Genomic DNA, 19,440 nt, shown 5'->3' with positions numbered 1-19,440 from the left:
AACTTAACAGATGTAAACCTTTTTCATATATGTATTCAATGTAATGGTTGTGTTTACTATGATTGCTATGATACAATTGTTGTGATACTACATATGACGTCATCCACCCCCGAACGTTTCCGTCGTTACGATTTGGGGGTGTGACAGATTCGTATCAGAGCTCTTGTTTATAGTGAACTAAGTATGCCAAACCTTACATGGTATACAACTATGAACACTAAGGGGCTGAAGTGCTCTGAACTAAAAGTATACTTGTGGATTTCTTTGGTGAGTTGGAGGATCTCAGGGCCATGGAAGTTGGAGGAAAGGGATTTCTGCAGTCTGTTGATGGTTGCTTGAAGAACAGAGATAGTGGACTCATAAGCAGTATGAGTCTCATCTATCAATTTCTGAGACTGAGAAGCTTGATCCGCGATGGCCGCTTGAAGATCCGTTTTGATTGCGGTCACCTCAGTAATGAGGCGTTCCGCTGCAGCCATGAAGTCCTTGTGGTCAGCCTTGCGGTTATTGTCAAGGGACCGGATTCCCATCTCTACTTTGAGAGAGATTCGTTCAGCAGCCATGTGTTCCCTTGTTTCCAGACGCTCTATTCTTTCAATCAGTGACTGCGGTCCTAGAGTGTCTTCAGGTTGCGGTTGAGTAGGCTGGACCGCAGCCAGGATCTGATCGATTTTGGCTTGAAGGCTCATGAACTCCTTCCGGGTGACAACATTCTTCTTCTTTTTCTTCTTTTCTTTAGGCTTGGAAGTCGAATGTTGAGAACCGCTGGACTCCTCTTCTTCAAACATCATGAGGTCATCATCAGAAGGGCTTGGCTTGTTTACTTCTTGGATGTCTTCATCATCAAGACCGAAGGTGGGAGCTGAACTGAGTTCGATTGCAGGTTCTTCGTCTTGTGATGGATTGACTGTAGGAGTGGGAGATGGAATGGGAGTTGTAGGAGGAACTTTGGAGGTACCTGCGGCTGCACCTGAAGCTTGAGCTTTGGAAATTGTTTCAGCCATCTGATCCATCCAGTTCTGGATTTTTTGAATGGTGGCTACGGTACTAGCATTGCTGATGGCATTTGCCCAATATCTAGCCACGGACTGGATCTCATGTTCTTTCTGTTGTTGCTGCTTGATTTGTTGTTCCTTGCGGGCTTGGAAAGCCCTTTGGAACGCAGCATACTTCTTCTTGTCTGACTCAGTTACCAGATTGTACTGTAACCAAGAGTCATTGGATGCACATGGTCAAATCCTTCAAAGCGCACCGAAGTGTCCTTCGGGTCCACGGATCCTTGCACATTTGTGCTCACCGTGCCTAAACCACCTGTAAAAGATGAAAGCAGAGTAGGATTTCCTGAGCTTCCTCGGTCTCCTTGACCCGTGGTCAAGTGTGGCGTCTGCTCAGTTCTGGCATGGGCGAAAGAAGTGCCCTGCGGGTGGGAAGGTGTTTGTAGTGTTTGGGTGACAGAAAGAAGGATGGAGCGCAACTCCTCTGGTGAAAAGAAATGCAGTCGGGAAGCCCTGGAGACCTTAGGGCGTGAACCAGTGTCGTCCTCTTGGGAGTGCACTGGGGGGGGAGTCTCCACGTAGTTGAGAATCAGACTCACTTTCTGAGTCTGACTGGAAAATGATGGTGGTGTCGAATGGGTGTGCGGGCACCCCAAGGACTACTGGAGCCTGTTGAGAGGCTTCAGCATCGGTCCGGTCACGCATATGGATAGTGGTATTGGTTATTTCCCTTTTCTTGAAGATAGAGATTGGATGCCTATCCTCATCTGAATCACTGCTATATATGATTGGGGCAGGTTTTGTTTTGCGTTTCTTGGTGGGTGCGGTTCGTTTAGGAGCATCCTTCTTGGGTGTTCTTTGTTTCTTGGTTGCCAACTGCTTTCTTCTTTGAGAAAGATTGGATAGTGTAGTGGAAGAGGGGACTGTGGTACCCTCAGGGATAATGGTTGCGGATGGAAGAGGCGGGGTAGGAGGGTATGGGGCAATACCTTTCGTAGCCTCAATGTGGTCTGAGACATCAGCAGTCTCAAGACCAAGAGAAGAAAGGATATGAGTAGGGAGTCTGCGGATCGGTCCAAATATCGTTTGATCAGAAGAAGGGTTGTACCTTTTAAGATCCTTAGTGACGAAAAAGTTGATGTCACTACCCATGTCTATTCCAGCATCCGCATGTAAGTCTGAGATGCAAAGTGACCAAAACCGTGCAAATGTAAGCTCGGTTGGGTTCTCCCTTGGGTGGTCTTTGGGAATGTATTGGACGAAGTCGTCCCAAAGGATTTGTCCATAGTTTACGTCGTGGCCTGTGTAGATGCTCCATACCAATTCCAGTAGCTTCAGTCCCATGTTGTCGATGCCTCCGGTTCTGCCGGATGGGCAGCGGATGACAAAATGACACACAAACTGCCATACCGCAGGCAGCTGATTCTTTTTGAACTCACCACTCCCTCGAATTGGTTTCTGATACCCCATCTAGTAGAGTGCGGATGTAACATCTGCCATTGAAGGTGAGAAAATCTTGATGGAGGGGTGAACCAGAAGATTAATGGCATTTAAGAACTTTTCTTTGGACAAGATGACCAAAGAATCGTTCATGAGATTGAGGTGAACTTCTTGGGGGTTTTCCATTGGGCGATATGCAGAGAATGCACATTTGAATAGAGTAGAAACTGGAACAACGTCTGTAAATGCATCGAATGGACCGAACAGAGGGTGGTTCATGAGAAACTTGATCATAAGCTTGATGGGAGCATTATATGAAGGATGATCTTCAAATATTGCTCTGAAATTACTTGAAGCGATTGTTGGAGAGTCGGAACCTGTTGGATTTACAGAACCTGAAGCCTTGGATTGCTTCTTTGATGCACCTGATTTCACCATTATTGAAGATTTGAGAGAAGAAAACAGAGTTCTTGAAAGTTTTGAAGGTTTTGAGGAATTTGGGAGAAAGAATCGATATTCAGAAAACGTAAAGTATTGTTGGGGAAGAAGATGGGTTTATAAAGGGGGGTACAAAAGTGTTTAACCCTAGGTAAATGGTAAGGATAGGTAAAATGTCGATTGGGGTTTTGGGGGGAATCTATGAATTTTGGATTAAATCTCAGCCACACATAATTAAAACGGGTTTGAAGAGATTTTGAGAGATTTCCAAAAGGGGTTTTGCATTTAATGTAAAGTCAGACGCATGTCAATACGTCAGGTGATCGAGGGGGTGATGGGAGAGGAAGTTGTAACGGATGGGACGTATTGGGGAGAGGAAAGGACAAATTAAGGATGAGTTTATTGAAAAACGTTCTTTTTGTCATCATCCCTAAAATAGGTCTGATACAAGGATTATTCAGAAAGAGAATGTGACAGTTTCTAAAGAGAATGTTTTTTTTGTCTTTAATGTTTAATTTAATGAAGGATAATTAAATAGCACACAAAGATTCAAGAGTTGATAAAACTGTTGAGAAATTATCATGATGATCGCAGATGGAAAATTCATTGCAGTTGGAAATGTCATTGCGGATGAAACTTTCATTGCGGTTGAGAAACGTCATTGCGGATGAAACTTTCATTGCGGTTGAGAAACGTCATTACGGATGAACAAGGAAGGACTGTAGTGAGAAACTGAGGAAAACACTTGTACAAAGATTAGTAATAACAGACCATAAAGACCCATGAGAGATACGTATGATATATGGTTGCGGTACCTAGACAGCGGTACCAAAACCATCTATCACATGTAATTCTCAGTTAGAACCGCAATGGAGGCCAAGGATGATCTGCGGTAGCTAACAATTCAAAAAGAATTGCGGGTCTGGATTCATCATTCCTAACATTTGCAGAAAGATGTTAAGCTTTGTTGAATCGAGCGCTTTTGTGAACACATCAGCAATCTCTTCATGAGAAGGGACAAAGATGAGTTCAATATTACCTTTTAAGATGTGGTCTTTGATGAAATGATACCGTAGTTCAATGTGCTTAGTCTTGGAGTGCTGAATTGGATTGTGAGAAATAGCAATAGCACTTTCAGAGTCACAATAGATCGGTATCCGCAGCATTCTATACCCGTAGTCCATTAGTTGAGTTTTTATCCAAAGGACTTGAGAGCAACAGCTGGCTGCGGCCACATACTCGGCTTCTGCAGTTGATAGAGAGACACAACTTTGTTTTCTTGAGGACCAGCTGACTAGTCTTTCACCCAAGAATTGACATCCTCCTGAAGTGCTTTTTCGATCGAGCTTGCATCCGGCATGATCCGCATCTGTGAAAGCTTGCAGGCTGAAGTCATTGCCTGCGGGGTACCATAGACCAAGAGATTTGCTTCCTTTAAGGTACCGTAGTATCTGTTTGGCTGCGGTCATATGTGAGACTTTTGGGTCAGCCTGATACCTTGCACATACACCAGTTGCAAAGACAATGTCTGGCCTGCTTGCAGTGAGGTACATCAAAGAGCCGATGATGCCTCTATAAGTCTTGTGATCCACAGATTCGCCTGAGGGATCAGCAGAGATCTTATAACCGAAGGCCATGGGGACCTTAGCAGATGAACAGTTGTCCATAGAATATTTCTTCAATAGTTCAGTGGTGTATTTTTCTTGATGAATGAATATGCCTTGCGGTGCTTGTTTCACTTGAAGACCTAGAAAGAAATGAATCTCTCTATTCATGCTCATTTTGAACTTGTTGGTCATGAGCTTAGCAAATTCATCCACCATGCCTTGATCAGTCGAACCGAAGATGATATCATCCACATATATCTGTACCATCATGAGGTGGTCGCCATTTGCTTTTCTGAATAGTGTGGGATCAATCACTCCTCTCTTGTACCCGGATGAGACAAGGAATTCAGAAAGAGTCTCATACCATGCTCTTGGGGCTTGCTTCAGACCGTAGACTGCCTTTTCAAGCTTGTAGCAGTGGTCTGGGAATTTAACATTTTCAAAGCCTGGAGGTTGCTGAAGATAAACCTCTTCTTTTAGTTCCCCATTGAGAAAGGCACTCTTAACATCCATTTGGTGTACCTTGACGTTTTTGTGGGCTGTGTATGCTAGAAAGATCCGGATAGCTTCCATGCGTGCTATCGGAGCATACGTTTCATCGTAGTCAATGCCTTCAAGTTGACTATACCCCTTTGCAACTAGCCTTGCCTTGTTTCTGACTACCGCACCAGATTCATCCAACTTATTTTTGAACACCCATCTAGTGCCAACAATGGAGTGACCACGTGGCTTTGGAACGAGCTGCCAAACTTTATTTCTTTGAAATTCTTCAAGCTATTCTTGCATTGCAGCTATCCAGTCAGGTTCAAGCAATGCTTCTTTGATCGTTCTGGGTTCTACCGAGGACATAAATGCTGCATAGTGGCAGTGATCAGATAGGTCCTTGGAAGATCTAGTCTGGATGCCTGCGGATGGGTTCCCAATGATTTGACATGGTGGGTGGTCTTTCGTCCATACATGAGGACGTGGCAGCACATGATCAGCAGCTGCGGTAGAGGGAATATCTTGAATGTCAGAGGAATCTGCGGTTGGAGATGACAGTTCCCCCTGGACTTGAGAACATCCTGTTGAGTCATCTTGATCTATTGGAACGGAATTCTCTTGAGCAGTTGGGAGAGGTTCCCCCTGGGTTGCAGATAGGAGTTCCTCTGGAACCTGAGAAGGTTCCCCCTGGACTACGGATGAGAGAGTGACAATCTTTGGATCAGTTCTAGTGTCGATATTTTCTCTGAGTTCATCATCCGAATCCGAAGATACGTTTGATGGTAATGCTTCTCTGCGGACAGGAATTTGAACAACATCAAGTACTGGAACCTCGACGGTTGCGGCTAGATCCGGAGTAGATCTTTCCCCCTCAACCGGAGAGATGGAAGTATTGAGAGAGGCTACTTCAGATAGATATGGTCCAGAAACATCAGCATGTTGTTGTTGAGCTGCAGGTGACACAAGAACTTCGGATAGTTTCGCCGTTTCAATAGGATCGAAAAGATCCTCATAGTTGACTTCAACTAGATTCAAGGGACCTGAAGAGGCAGGAATGTCACTTTCCATGATTGCGGTGGTTTCAGTAGATGGAGGGGCGTCGCGGATGTGAGAATCATCAAATTTCACATCGAAGCTTTCAATGATCAGCCTTGTACGCCTGATGAGCACTCGATAAGCAACCTTGTTAGTGGAGTAACCAAGGAATATGCCTTCGTCGGACTTCGGTGCAAACTTGTTGAGCTGATCTCTGTTGTTGATCACGAAGCATCTACACCCAAAAATATGAAAGAAGCGAACATTGGGCTTGCAGTTGTTAAGGCCCTCATATGGTGTTTTATTGAGGCGTTTGCACACGATACTTCGGTTTTGGACAAAGCATGCGGTTGCTACTGCTTCAGCCCAGAAGTAGAGAGGAAGTTGGGCGAAGTTAAGCATGGATCTGGCTGCTTCTACTAGTGTGCGGTTCCTTCTTTCTACTACACCATTTTGTTGCGGTGTGTAGGGTGCTGAGAAGTTGTGAGAAATGCCTTTGGACACCAAGAAACTGTTAAGAAGATGATTAGTGAACTCGGTTCCATTATCACTGCGGATGCGTCTAACTGGAAGCTTGATCTGAAGTTCGATTTCATTGATGAAGTTGATGAAGATCTGCGGTGTCTCTGATTTGAGTCTGAGGAAGAAGACCCATGTGAAGCGTGTATAGTCATCAACAATAACCAGTATATACTTCTTGTGGTGAAGGCTGGCTACGATTGATGGACCGCAGAGATCAATGTGCAATAGCTCCAGTGGTTCAGAAATAGAAGAGTCCATTATCAGAGGGTGACTTGCTTTAGACTGCTTACCACATTCACAAGCCGGACAGAGAGTATCGTTGCTAAATTTGAGAATAGGGAGACCGCGGACTAGTTCTCCAGTGACTAAGTTGTTGATGTACCGGAAGTTGAGATGAGCTAGCTTACGGTGCCATAGCCAGCTGACTTCGGATACAGCTTTGGACAAGAAACACAATTGCGGTTTACCAATGATTAGAGAAACATCCAAAGGGTACATGGTACCTTTGGATCGAGATTTGATCAGGCAAGTGTTTCTATCACTCGTCATTACGTAGCAAAACTGATCATCAAATTCAACACGATGTCCTGCTTTACATAGTTGGCCAACACTGATGAGATTGTGTTTAAGGCTTTCTACATAAGCAACCTTCTGAATGGAAAAGTTCCCCGTAGTGAGAACACTGTAACCTCGGATGACACCGTTTGCATTGTTACCAAACGTGACATTTCCACCATTGCATATAGGCCTGAAATCCCGAAGGTACTCTAACCTTCCGATCATGTGCAAGGAGCAGGCATTGTCAATTAACCACTCTTCTTCTTGTTCCTCCTTGCACAAAGCCTGAGAATTACACGGTTAGTTTAGGCATCCAAACAAGTTTGGAGCCTGGGACAATTGATGTGTTTCTAAGTGATGCATGGTCCGAGGTTGCAGGGACAGGTCTCTTGTCAACTTTTGAGCCTAGTCCTGGGTGTTTGAGTAGATTTGGAGTGTTGTGATTTTTTGAAAAAATACGAGATTTCTGACTCTGACTCGATTTGACATGAGATAAAACCTTTTGACAACTACACTGACATTTACAAAAGGAGATTTTGTCTTTTGATCTAACACTGTGATTGGTCAGCGGTTTTAAGGATGTTTTGGATCTGTTACCGGTCCAAGATGGGTTATTCCTGACACGAGTGTTTTTGGGTTTTGAAAAAGTCTGTTTATGAAAGGTTTTAGCACGTGTAGATTTCTGAATTCTTTTTGATGGATTTGGTAAGATACCCTTCCATTTGAAATTTTGACGTGACTTTAAAAGTGTTGGAGTGGGTAAAATACCTTTCCATTTAGGATCATTTGAAGAATAGACCTGAAAAACATAGTTTCGAAAAGATTGAACACCCTTTTGGGTTGTGTCAGAAGGAGTAGGAATGACTTTTGAAACTGAACTTTCCTTTTTGTTTGTTTTCTTGAAAGAAGAGTTTTTTGAAATGTAGTGAGAGAAAACAAATTTTTTAGGACTTTTGGATTTAGGAAATCTGACTTGCTTCTTGTTTTTTGAAAAAGTTTGTCTATTAGTGCCGCGAGATCTGATTTCTTCTTTAAAAGCCTTTTTTGCCAAAGATTTTGGTGAACCGCAGTCATTGTTGTTCAACTGCGGTTTCCTAGAATTCTTGGAATGATTTTGAAAACGTGGAGTTGAGTCATCAGAGCTTGAGGATTCAGGAATTTGGGAACATTGACCTACTTCAAAATTTTCTATAGGTAGTTCATGAAATATTGGCTGAAGAGTTACAGTTCCTTGAACTGATGACTGCGGTAGGGATGACTTGACTACCGCAGAGTAAGTCTTAGATGGGACTTCGGTGGGACATTTGTGGGACATTTGACTACAGTGAGAGACACTGCGGTCTGAGGACAGAGATGGAAAGTCTTTTGAGACTTCGGGGCCCTCAACAACAATCTCTTCGTCAACTACGGATGAAGTTTGAGAATTTGGATAGATGGTGCCACAGATAGGAATTTGATCACATGTGTGACCCGAAACCTCCGGCATAATTTCCTCAATGACACAATTATTGCTTAAGTAATGCAGTCTACCGAAGTGAGTTTTAATATCTTCGGGAAAAGTCTTGTCATTGACAGGGAAATGAAATTCTCGGTCTGGAGGGACATACAGTCTGTCTTTGTTGAACCGGGGTGAGGAATCCATTGAGGTAGGATATCCATTTGACCAACCCCAATTGTATGTATTGTCCACGGTTCCATTGTTTACCAAATTTTCAATAGCTTCACTTTCATTAAACAATTTTTCAATTAAGAGATTTAAGCGTACAATTTCTCTCTGAGCTAAATCTCTCTGGTTCAAAGCTATCTCTAATTGGGTTTCACTTAACATTCTTGCATCCTTTTCTAACTCTAGGTCCTTCTCTAACATAGCCATCTTAAGTCTTTTGTTATCCAGTCGTCCTCTCACGTGGAACATCTCTTGGGACGCAATGTTCTTCTCATCTAAGGCTTTATTATAGTCTGTAAGGACGGCAGCACAAGTGTCATTAAGATCATCTATGTAAGGCTGACAGTCATGCATGCTATAGTTTAGAGTTTGGATCATGAGTTTTACCTGTTCGACGATGCTTAGTGTTCCATCCTTTTCCATGTAGCAGTAGTTCTTATTCAACATTGTAGACCCATCATCATCCGCAGTGGCCAGCATGCAGATTTTCCCTTTTCCTTTGACACTGTTGATGGCCTCATCTTCGTCTCCGGATGACCAGACTTGATGGTCTCTTTTGACATGGGCCACGTATGCCCTTGCCTTTTCAGCTTTTTCTTTGTCTTCCAACTCTTGAGCCATTCTAAGGTAGAATGCTCTGTCTTTTACTACATTGGCCTTACAATCTCGTGCAAAGTGATTCTCTTTTTTGCATTTGTGACAAATTACAACATCAGTCTTGTCTTCTGAAGGAGTACCAGAGTTAGTGATTTGAGGAGACTGCGGTACCTCCTTTGGTTGAATATTCTGAGATTGCGGTGGTGGATGAGAACTTTTAGGAAATCGAGAGTAGTTATTCTGAGAACCGAAGTTACGGTTGAATGGAGGTTTGTTGAACTGCTGATTCTTGCGGAAGGAAGGAGGTGGTAGACGGTTGAACTGTTGGCTAACCAGAGCAATAGCCTTCTGAAAATCTTCTTCATCATCATATTCAGAATCCGCTTCGTATGACTGCGGTAGAGTGTCATACGAGGAAGGGTAAGGTGACTGCGGTGGAGCTTGTGCTATGAGAGCAAGTGGTCCTCCGAAGTCAGCATAGTCTTTGAGTACGGTGGATTCTTGAGCTTGCAGCTCTCCATAGAGCTTGTAAAGTGGCAAGAGTGAATCTTTCTATCGCCTTGGACTATCATCTTGGCCGTAGTCCAATGTCTGCCCAAACCATTAAGAAACTGAAGATTGATTTCATGGTTACTGCGGATGGTGCCCGCATTGGATAACTTGGTGACTATCAGGTTGAACCTTTTGAAGGAGTCTTCCAAACTTTCTCCAGTATGAGCTTTGAAGTTGTTGAACTCGTTGAGTGCGGTAGTAAGCTTCTTATCTTGTGCTTGTTCTGAGCCTTCGTACAGGTTTTTAAGAACATCCCAGATCTCTTTCGCTGATTTGCAATTTATGATAATATCGAAGTTGTCAGGAGCAACTCCGCAAGAGATTTCATAAAAAGCAACAGCATCATTTTCCATTTTATCGAGATCATCCTTGGTGGGACAGCTCATGGCTGGTTGACCTCCTCCTAGCCTGGTTGCAGCGCCGTCAGTTTGGATTGGTGTAAGGACTGGAACATGTGGTCCTTCTTCTACGGATCGCCATACATCTCTACCCAGTCTTCTCAAGTACCTTTCCATTCTTTGTGACCAGTGATGATATTCATTTGCGACTAGTATTGGGGCTCGGTTAGAACCACCGACACTGTTGGAAACATTTAGAGATAATGATTGTGTCATTTTGAAATTGTTTTTTTTTTGTTTTGAAGAAAGGAGCTTTAGTGGTATAGAAGGCTCTTTGAAAAATCAGAGTTCCGTTTTCAAAAAGCAACCACTTTGGCTCTGATACCAATTGTTGAGAGAAAAACTTGGAGACATACTTGAACAAAAGTTAGAACAAGTATAATGCGGAATAGTTAATCTCAAAGGATCTAAAAGCTCAACAATAATATAGTTAGATAGTTAGAGAGTTAGTTGCGGAAATATAAAGGAATGGAAATGACAGCAATTGTTATATCAAGAAGACACTTAAGCTGATTCATAACAAGGAATGCATTCACTCCAAGTTAATAAGGAAGATCAAGCTTAGTGATTAAGTCTTAAAGACTTGCTCCGAAGAGGGATTATGATCAGCAGGATTATGATAAGATTTAAGTAAGAAGATATGAGTGAAGAAAGATAAGAGAGATAACTTCAGAATGTGTATTCAGATAGAATTCATAAGTTATCGGTTCCTTTTCTTATCTCTTTGAATACAAAGAGAGTAAGTCTCTATTTATAGAGACTTAGAAACTACACTAGATTACAACTCTATAAGCAGTCGTGCAAAGGCATACTGGATAATAGAGTGTATTACATAAAAGATAAATAACGTAATCTAGCTAAGTTGACTGCGGTAGCTGACTCGGGTTGCTGATGCGGTTGCTGATGAACAAGATTGACTCCGGGTGCTGAAGCGGTTGCGGTAGAAAGATGGTTGCGGTAGCTGAGATGGTTGCGGTAGCTGAGTTCAAGAGGGTCACTTTTATGATTCAACAGACTGTCATGAATTCGTCTGTAGATTGTCTAAAGTGTTAGACATAGCACAAGTTTGTGAAGGGTTTTGAGCATTCTAACACTCCTATGGTGTACATGCAACCCTAGAAACCTTGGATCTATGTTTTCTCTAATATACATGCAAATTTTATTTTTCCAAGGTTCATATCCTAACTAGCATGTTATGGGGTACTTGTAACATAAAATCTAAATAGGATTACATACCTTTTCTTATGGTTGATTGCTTAGAGCTTTAAGAGCCTAGCACCAATAATGTGAATGCCTCAAGTGGAATCACAAATCACCAAAACAACTTGGAAGACTTTGAGAGAATATGATGCACTCTTGAAATCGGCCCACCTTTGTTATCTCACACACTAGTGCCAATTTCAAGTGCCAACGACTCCTTTATATAGTATGGTGGATTAGGTTTACATCCATGTAAACCCTAGTACCCATGACCTTTCATTTCCATAGGATCCATGGGTTAAAAGCTCCATGGACTATCCATGGACTTCCATGCAAGCTTAGTCCATCCTAAATGAACATTGGCCCATTCTATATATATATATATATATATATATATATATATATATATATATATATATATATATATATATATAAGAGTCCATATTTAATTAGTCTCTTTTTATCACTAAATTAATTCCAAATTAATTCTTGATCAATACTAATTAAATAATATGATTTCATATTAATATATTATAACTTATAATATATTAATAAATCATAGATATACTATTCTCAAAAGATTATTCATACAAATTGTTTTGGTGAAGTGCAACCCAAATGGACCATGCCGGGTCGGGTCAAGTACATACCAAATATAGTTATGGACTTAGACATCTTATCCAACAGTCTCCCACTTGGATAAGTCTGATAACTATAATTGAAAGTATGACTTCAGGAATCGACCAACAATCGTAGCTCTTAAAACCTTGTCGAACTATGAAGTACCATTTTAGATAAGTGATCATATAATCCTCTGTTCAAGATATCAGTTGGACAAATACATGGAACAATGTCATACTTATTGTCTAGCAGTTTGTTTCCCGATTTCTGATTTGTTTGACATAGAACTAAATTGAACATATCAATTAGGTTCTGACCGGGCCCGGTACATCGGTCAAAACAAAATCATCGAGGGGCCCAGATATCGCTTTTAATCCTACAAGGACTAAAAGGAACAGATAAACTTCGAGTCATATTCTTGTACTAACTACTTGTTGAATCATACACAAAGGTACGTTTTATAACATCAAGTTACTGATGCGTTTTCGTACAATCAATGTACAACCAACTCACAGTCAACAACTCATATCTCTAGGTTTGAAGATTTATATGATATTACCGTCTCACGATCACTCGAGATAAATTCGATGAAGTGATACAAGTGAGTGTGGGTTTAATCCCATACTCAGAACTTATGAGCACTCATGAATGTTGCAGCAACACTAGCTATGTCTAAACACCTTAGACATCTACAAGCCCTATTCATGATAGTCTTGATTCATACCTACTTCCAAAGTATGATTGACTGTGGAAAGTTTTAATAAAGTAATTATTCTGGAAGTAAAAAACATTCAAAATTTGAAACAATGGTAAACAATTGACACAAGATAGTAACACTTTACTCATAAACAAATAACAACTTTTATTTAATCACCAAATGTCAATTACATTTTACAAGTTTCAGAAATAGTTATCTAATTATTAAAACTAATATCGTCCTTCAGCCTGATGCTCCTTGCATGCTGCAAATGCTTAACCCTAGTCAGTCCCTTCGTGAGGGGATCTGCTGTGTTATCTTCTGACGATACCCTCTTTGCCACGAGGAGTCCTTCTTCTATCTTGTGTCTTATGAAGTGATATTTTCTGTCATTATGTTTGGATCTGCCATGATCTCTTGGTTCCTTGGCTAAGGCCACCGTACTATTGCTGTCACAGAAAATCTCCATAGGCTCCTTTATAACTGGTACAACTCCAAGGTCTCCAATGAAGTTCTTCAGCCATATCGCCTCATTCGCCGCTTTACTTTCTGCTATGTACTCTGATTCGCAAGTTGAATCAGCTACTGTCTCCTGCTTGGAACTTTTCCAAGTAATTGCTCCTCCATTTAGAGTAAGGACCCACCCCGACTGAGAGCGGAAATTATCCCTATTAGTCTGGAAACTGGCGTCACTATACCCTATCACTCTCAAGTCATCACTCCCACCGAAGTTAAGGACCTAGTCCTTAGTCCTTCGTAGGTACTTGAGAATATTCTTTATCGTAGTCCAGTGGGCTTTTCCAGGGTTCCCCTGATATTTGTTGTCCATGCTCAAAGCAAAGGCCACATCAGGGCGGGCACAAGTCATAGCATACATGATCGAGCCAACAGCGGAAGCATATGGTAATCGACTCATCTCATCTATCTCAGCCTCTGTACTCGGACTCTGAGTCTTACTCAGTCTGGCATTGTGCTGGATTGGTAAGTCACCTTTCTTGGAATTTTGCATGTTGAACGTCTTCAACACCTTGTCCAAGTAAGTGCTTTGACTAAGTCCAATTAGTCTTTTACTCTTCTCTCTCAATATCCTTATCCCTAGGATATAGGCAGCTTCTCCAAGGTCCTTCATAGCGAAACACTTCCCAAGCCAGGACTTAACCTCCTGCAAGGTTGGGATGTCATTTCCTATGAGTAGTATGTCATCCACATACAGTACCAAAAAGCTAACTATACTCCCACTAGCTCTGACATATACACAGGACTCATCTTCGCTTCTCGAAAAACCAAACTCTTTGACTTTCTCATCAAAAACAAAGATTCCAGTTGTGAGACGCTTGTTTCAATCCATAAATGGATTTCTCAAGCTTACACACTCTATTAGAGTGCTTTGCATCGACAAAACCCTCTAGCCGATTCATGTAAACATCCTCAGCCAACTTTCCATTAAGGAAAGTGGTTTTGACATCCATTTGCCATATTTCATAATCATGAAATGCAGCAATGGCTAGCATAACCCTAATAGACTTAATCTTTGCTACTGGTGAGAAGGTTTCATCATAGTCAATTCCTTGAGTTTGAGTGAAGCCCTTCGCAACCAGTCGTGCCTTATAAGTGTGTACTTTTCCATCCATGTCGGTCTTCTTCTTGAAGATCCATTTGCACCCGATTGTCTTACGACCCGGTACGTTGTCAACCAAATTCCAAACTTGATTGTCATACATGGAATGAATCTTGCTGTCCATAGCCTCTTTCCATTTAGCAGACTCGGGGCCTGGCATGGCTTCCCTATAGTTGTTAGGTTCATCCAGATTTTCCAGTGTATTATCACTGATAAATGTATCACCTTCCATAGTAATATGGAAACCATAGTAATGATCATGTGCATTCCTAACTCTAGTGGAACGTCTTAGAGGTACGGGCTCGTCAGTTGATTCAACAGGAGTATTGTCACACCCCCAAACCAGAACAGCGGAAACGTTCGGGGGCGGAGGACTTCATGTAAGTATCACAACACATGCAATATAGTAATCAAAGTACAAACAACCATTGCATTAATAAGTATAAGTTTTACATAAGTGTTTAAACATTACATATTCAAACACCAAAGTAGATACAGTAGAAGACAAGAGTCGCAGTACGGTACTAGGTAGTCTTCTCAAAAGCTTCAGGAGTGTACCTGTCTACTGGATTCCTGAGAATACAAGTTATTTTGAAAGAGTAGATCAGCATTTAAGCTGGTGAGTTCATAAGTATTTTAGTTCTATAAAGTATACTCTAAGTTCTTTGGAAAAGTTTGCTGGTTCCTCCAGAAAATCCTATATTTCCTGAGGTGATAAACTGATAACCTCAATAGTTCCCTCTGCAATTACTTAGTTTATACTAGTTATATATAACCTAATATCGAATGGACAGTTAAATGGGTGTATCTTCCCTAAGCCCATAACCAAACAAGGAATAGGAAGTAAGGCGGAAGTTACACATTTCACTGTCAATCGGATATTACTTATGTATAACTCTGATGTAAAAACTAAGGAATTATAGAATTAACCACTAAAGGTCCTTTATGTTATACTAGTTTAAAGAGAGTGCATGACTAAGTTCCATCTGATAAGTAGTTTTAAATCCCCATAAAACCGTTTCTGAATAGTAGTTTTAAATCCCCATAAAACCGTTCCATTTGTAAAAAGTTGTTTAATCCCATAAACCGTTTCATTTGTAAAAGTATTCTTAGTTATATCCGTTCAACAGTAAAACATTGGTACTAATCCTAGAAAATATTATATTATCCATAATACTGATTTGTGGTTTTAAACGTTCCAAAACCAAAAGTACAAGTATATTTGCCATACTTGATTTCATGATACGTAGTTTTTATTATAAGTAAAAACTAACAGAAGGTATATTTGGTTAGTAAAATAGATAGGATGTAATTATCTTTTCTTACTGTTTTAAGAGAAGTATATTACTAAGTAATTTACTCGTTGTTTTATCCATGTGAGTTCTATTAACCATACTAATATGACTGATGTGCCTGATGCGACGTTCTTAAGGCGTCGGAAACGATATGACATTTGTCACCCATATAGATCTATACACAAATTCACGCTCTCCCTCCAGAAGATTTTGGTTAATAAGTCAGTACTTAAGGTCACACTTAGATTAGTACACCATGAAGAGCTCACAAATTTATTGTTTCAACGAGATTACGATGTATTATTACCCCGTGATTGCTAACCCTGGTACGTTGTATTTGTACCCTTGTTAATGCAAACCCGGTATGATGTATTATTACCCGTGATTGCTAACCCTGGTACGTTGTATTTGTACCCTTGTTAATGCAAACCCGGTATGATGTATTATTACTTCTTTAATATATTATCCATATACTAAAAGAATTATACGTATCCTGGTATAGATAAATGAATTGTTAGTAATTTCTTTGGAATAAAAAGTATACAATCGTGAATCATACTTGTATATTTAGTTTTGAATCATAAATTATACCTATTATAATTTATATGTTATATCTGATTAGCATGATTTCTCATGGATGAACACCTTTGTTCAGCATGATACAAAGGTAATGATACCGAATGAAGTAACCTTTTATATTCATATATGTATAATATATATACACATTTAAGAAGGGAACGACCTTCGAACAAATAACACCACCTTAATTCCACATCCAAACAAGGAAAAGGAAATAAGATAATTCATTAGTCCTAAGCCCTTCAAATCTTATTTATATATTTATCCATATATAAACATGATTTTGGCAATTATAATTTAAAATAGTTTATAAAACCATTTTCAAAGAATTTAACAATATTAAAAGAGTTCACATGACTTTAAATATTTAACATGGCTTTAAGTCATTTTGGAAGTATTTGGTAATCCTTAAAAGCATAAGGAAATCCTTTGTGTGATTATTATCACATACAATTATTAACACAATTTAGATTGTGTTCAACTTGTATTCCCCCCTTATAAAGGATTTAAAACCATTTAAAAATGTATATTATAGGGGTATGAACTCACTTGATAAGTGGTGATTTGGGCAGCGTTTCGTTTCTATAGATGATCTTTCTCGAAGAAACCGCGAGTTTTTGATTAAAATCGGGCTTTACGCGGGCAGCACTTCGACTGGAAAGAGGTTAGCTTCTCGAAAATTTTGGGGCTTCAGGGCTTGCTTCGGGTTTTAGATACGATATCGGGGCTTCGGGGGGGGGGGGGGGGGGAGGGGTTATAAGGAAGTTTACGGGGGTGAAATATGTGAAAAAGGGTGAAATTTGGGTGAAATGTGTGAAAAATCCGAGAGATCTCGCACGCTTTATATAGGGTTATGAGGGTTCGGTACGAAGAGAGGAGTGGCGATGCGTGTTCGGACAGGTGGCGAGGGGGAGGAGGAGTCAGCAGCCACGCGTCAGAGGGAGAAGCGAAGCAAGATGCAGTCTCGGATGCGCGTCGGATCAGGAGTGGACCGAACTTCGGTCCAATCAGGAAGTGCCACGAGCAACTTCGGTCCAATCAGCTGCGAACACGTGGTGACACGGGGAAGCCTCGCATGCGAGGTGACGTGGCCGAAGGGTGACCATACGAAATTTCCCGGTTTTCAGCATTTTTCGATTTTTGTGCCCAAGACTTGCGAAATTCATAACTTTTGCATACGAGCTCCGTTTTTGACGTTCTTTATATGCACGCGTAGGTAAATTATACTCTAAGACTTTCGTTTAGACTTCGTCTGCTAATTTTGACTTTATTTTTAATATTATTATTTTTAACAGACCGGGACAGGAAATCCGTTAAAAATTCATAACTTCTTCATCTGACGTCCGTTTTCGTCTGTCTTTTTGCCGTTGTAGTACTTTTGACGAGACCTTCAATTCTCGTTTAAGTTGTGTTGGGTAAATATCGATCGATTTTTATTTCGAATTTTTAGCTGTCTACTGCTAAACCGAAACTTAGAAAAATCATAACTTCCTCATACGAAGTCAGATTTTTATGTTCTTTTTATGAAAGTTCTCGGTTTAAAATATTCTACAACTTTCATTTAGATTGTTAAGGCTAAAAAGGTTTTTATCGAAAATTCACATTTTACACTGAACAGTGTTTTGCCGGTTTTGTCGCGGATCTTCGATTGATCATAACTTCTTCGTTATAACTCGGATCGTTATAACTCGGATCGTTATAACTCTACCACTTTGTTCAACCCAATTACGATTATTGATCAATTTATTTTTGACCTAAATTTGACTGGTGTTACATTATCCCCCTGTTAGAGGGAATTTCGTCCCGAAATTAAGTCTAAAGTGATACATTATCCCCCTGTTAGAGGGAATTTCGTCCCGAAATTAAGTCTAAAGTGCTACTCATGGATTAAGGGAAAGATGTGGATATTTTTGTTTTATCTAATCTTCCCTTTGCCAAGTGAATTCAGGTCCCCGGTTTGCAATCCAGCGAACCTTCACTATCGGGATAAGACTTTGCTTGGTTCTTTTGATTTCCCTATCCATGATTTTCATTGGTTCTTCTACAAAGTGTAGACTTTTATTTAACTTGATTTCATTGAGTGAAATAACAAGTGTTTCATCGGACAGACACCTCTTTAGATTAGATATGTAAAAGGTGGGATGAATGTTATTAAGTTTTTGTGGTATTTTAAGTTTATAAGCTACAAGACCGATTCTGGTAAGAATCTCGAATGGTCCTATGTACCTTGGATTTAGTATTCCACGCTTTCTCAAGCGTATCTTGCCCTTCCAGGGTGAGACTTTCATATGACAAGGTCACCAACCTGGAATTCCAAGGGTTTTCTTTTATCGAAGTCGTAGCTTCTCTGATCAACTCTAGAAGCTTCATGTCGCTTCCTGATTCGTATTCTCTTTTTGGTAGTCTCTTGGAATAATTCCGGTCCAGCGAAGGTGCTATGTGGAAATTTGACCTCTAGCTAGTTGGGTGTCACCAACTTTAGTCCAGTGCAGATAGGATCTGCACTTGCGACAATAGAAGGTTTCGAATGCAGCAACTTAAATGCTAGCATGATAAAGGACTCGACTAATTGGTAAATGGGTATCCTATGCTTTACCAAAGTCGATCACATAGGCTCATGACTATTCTAGTTCCCAAAGATTTTTGAAGTGACTGCCTGAACTGGGAGATGATTCTATTATCTCAACGGAGATAACATATATTGGAACACCGTGCACTCTGACTAATCTCTCTATCACACGTTCTAGTTATCTTCTCTATTTGCATGTTTCTTCAAAATTGTAGGAAGTGCGCGGACTTGGCTAATCTGTCGACGATCACCTAAAATGGCATCAAGTCCACATGTTGCCTTAGTAACTTGATTACAAAGCCCATTGTAATCCGCTACCACTTCCACTCAGGTATCTCCGGTTGTTATAGTAAGCCTGCGGCTTTTGCTTCGATAAGACTCATACTTGGCTTATCTATCATCACCTCGTGTATACGTGTCGTATATAATTTAGATTTCACAAAACGTTCGGATGGGTGACTATGCCCCAGGTCCACAACCAAACAAGGAACAGGAGATAGGGCGGAATTACACATCCTAGATCTTGTTAAGTCTAAATTATATACCACTCTCGTGTATACACTTAGCATC

The sequence above is a fragment of the Lactuca virosa genome, chromosome 9 (assembly GCF_052849685.1).
Source record: "Lactuca virosa cultivar CGN04683 chromosome 9, Lactuca_virosa_CGN04683_v6, whole genome shotgun sequence".
Classification (NCBI taxonomy): domain Eukaryota; kingdom Viridiplantae; phylum Streptophyta; class Magnoliopsida; order Asterales; family Asteraceae; genus Lactuca; species Lactuca virosa.
The sequence above is the reverse complement of the archived record's forward strand: the minus strand, read 5'-3'. Positions refer to the sequence as shown.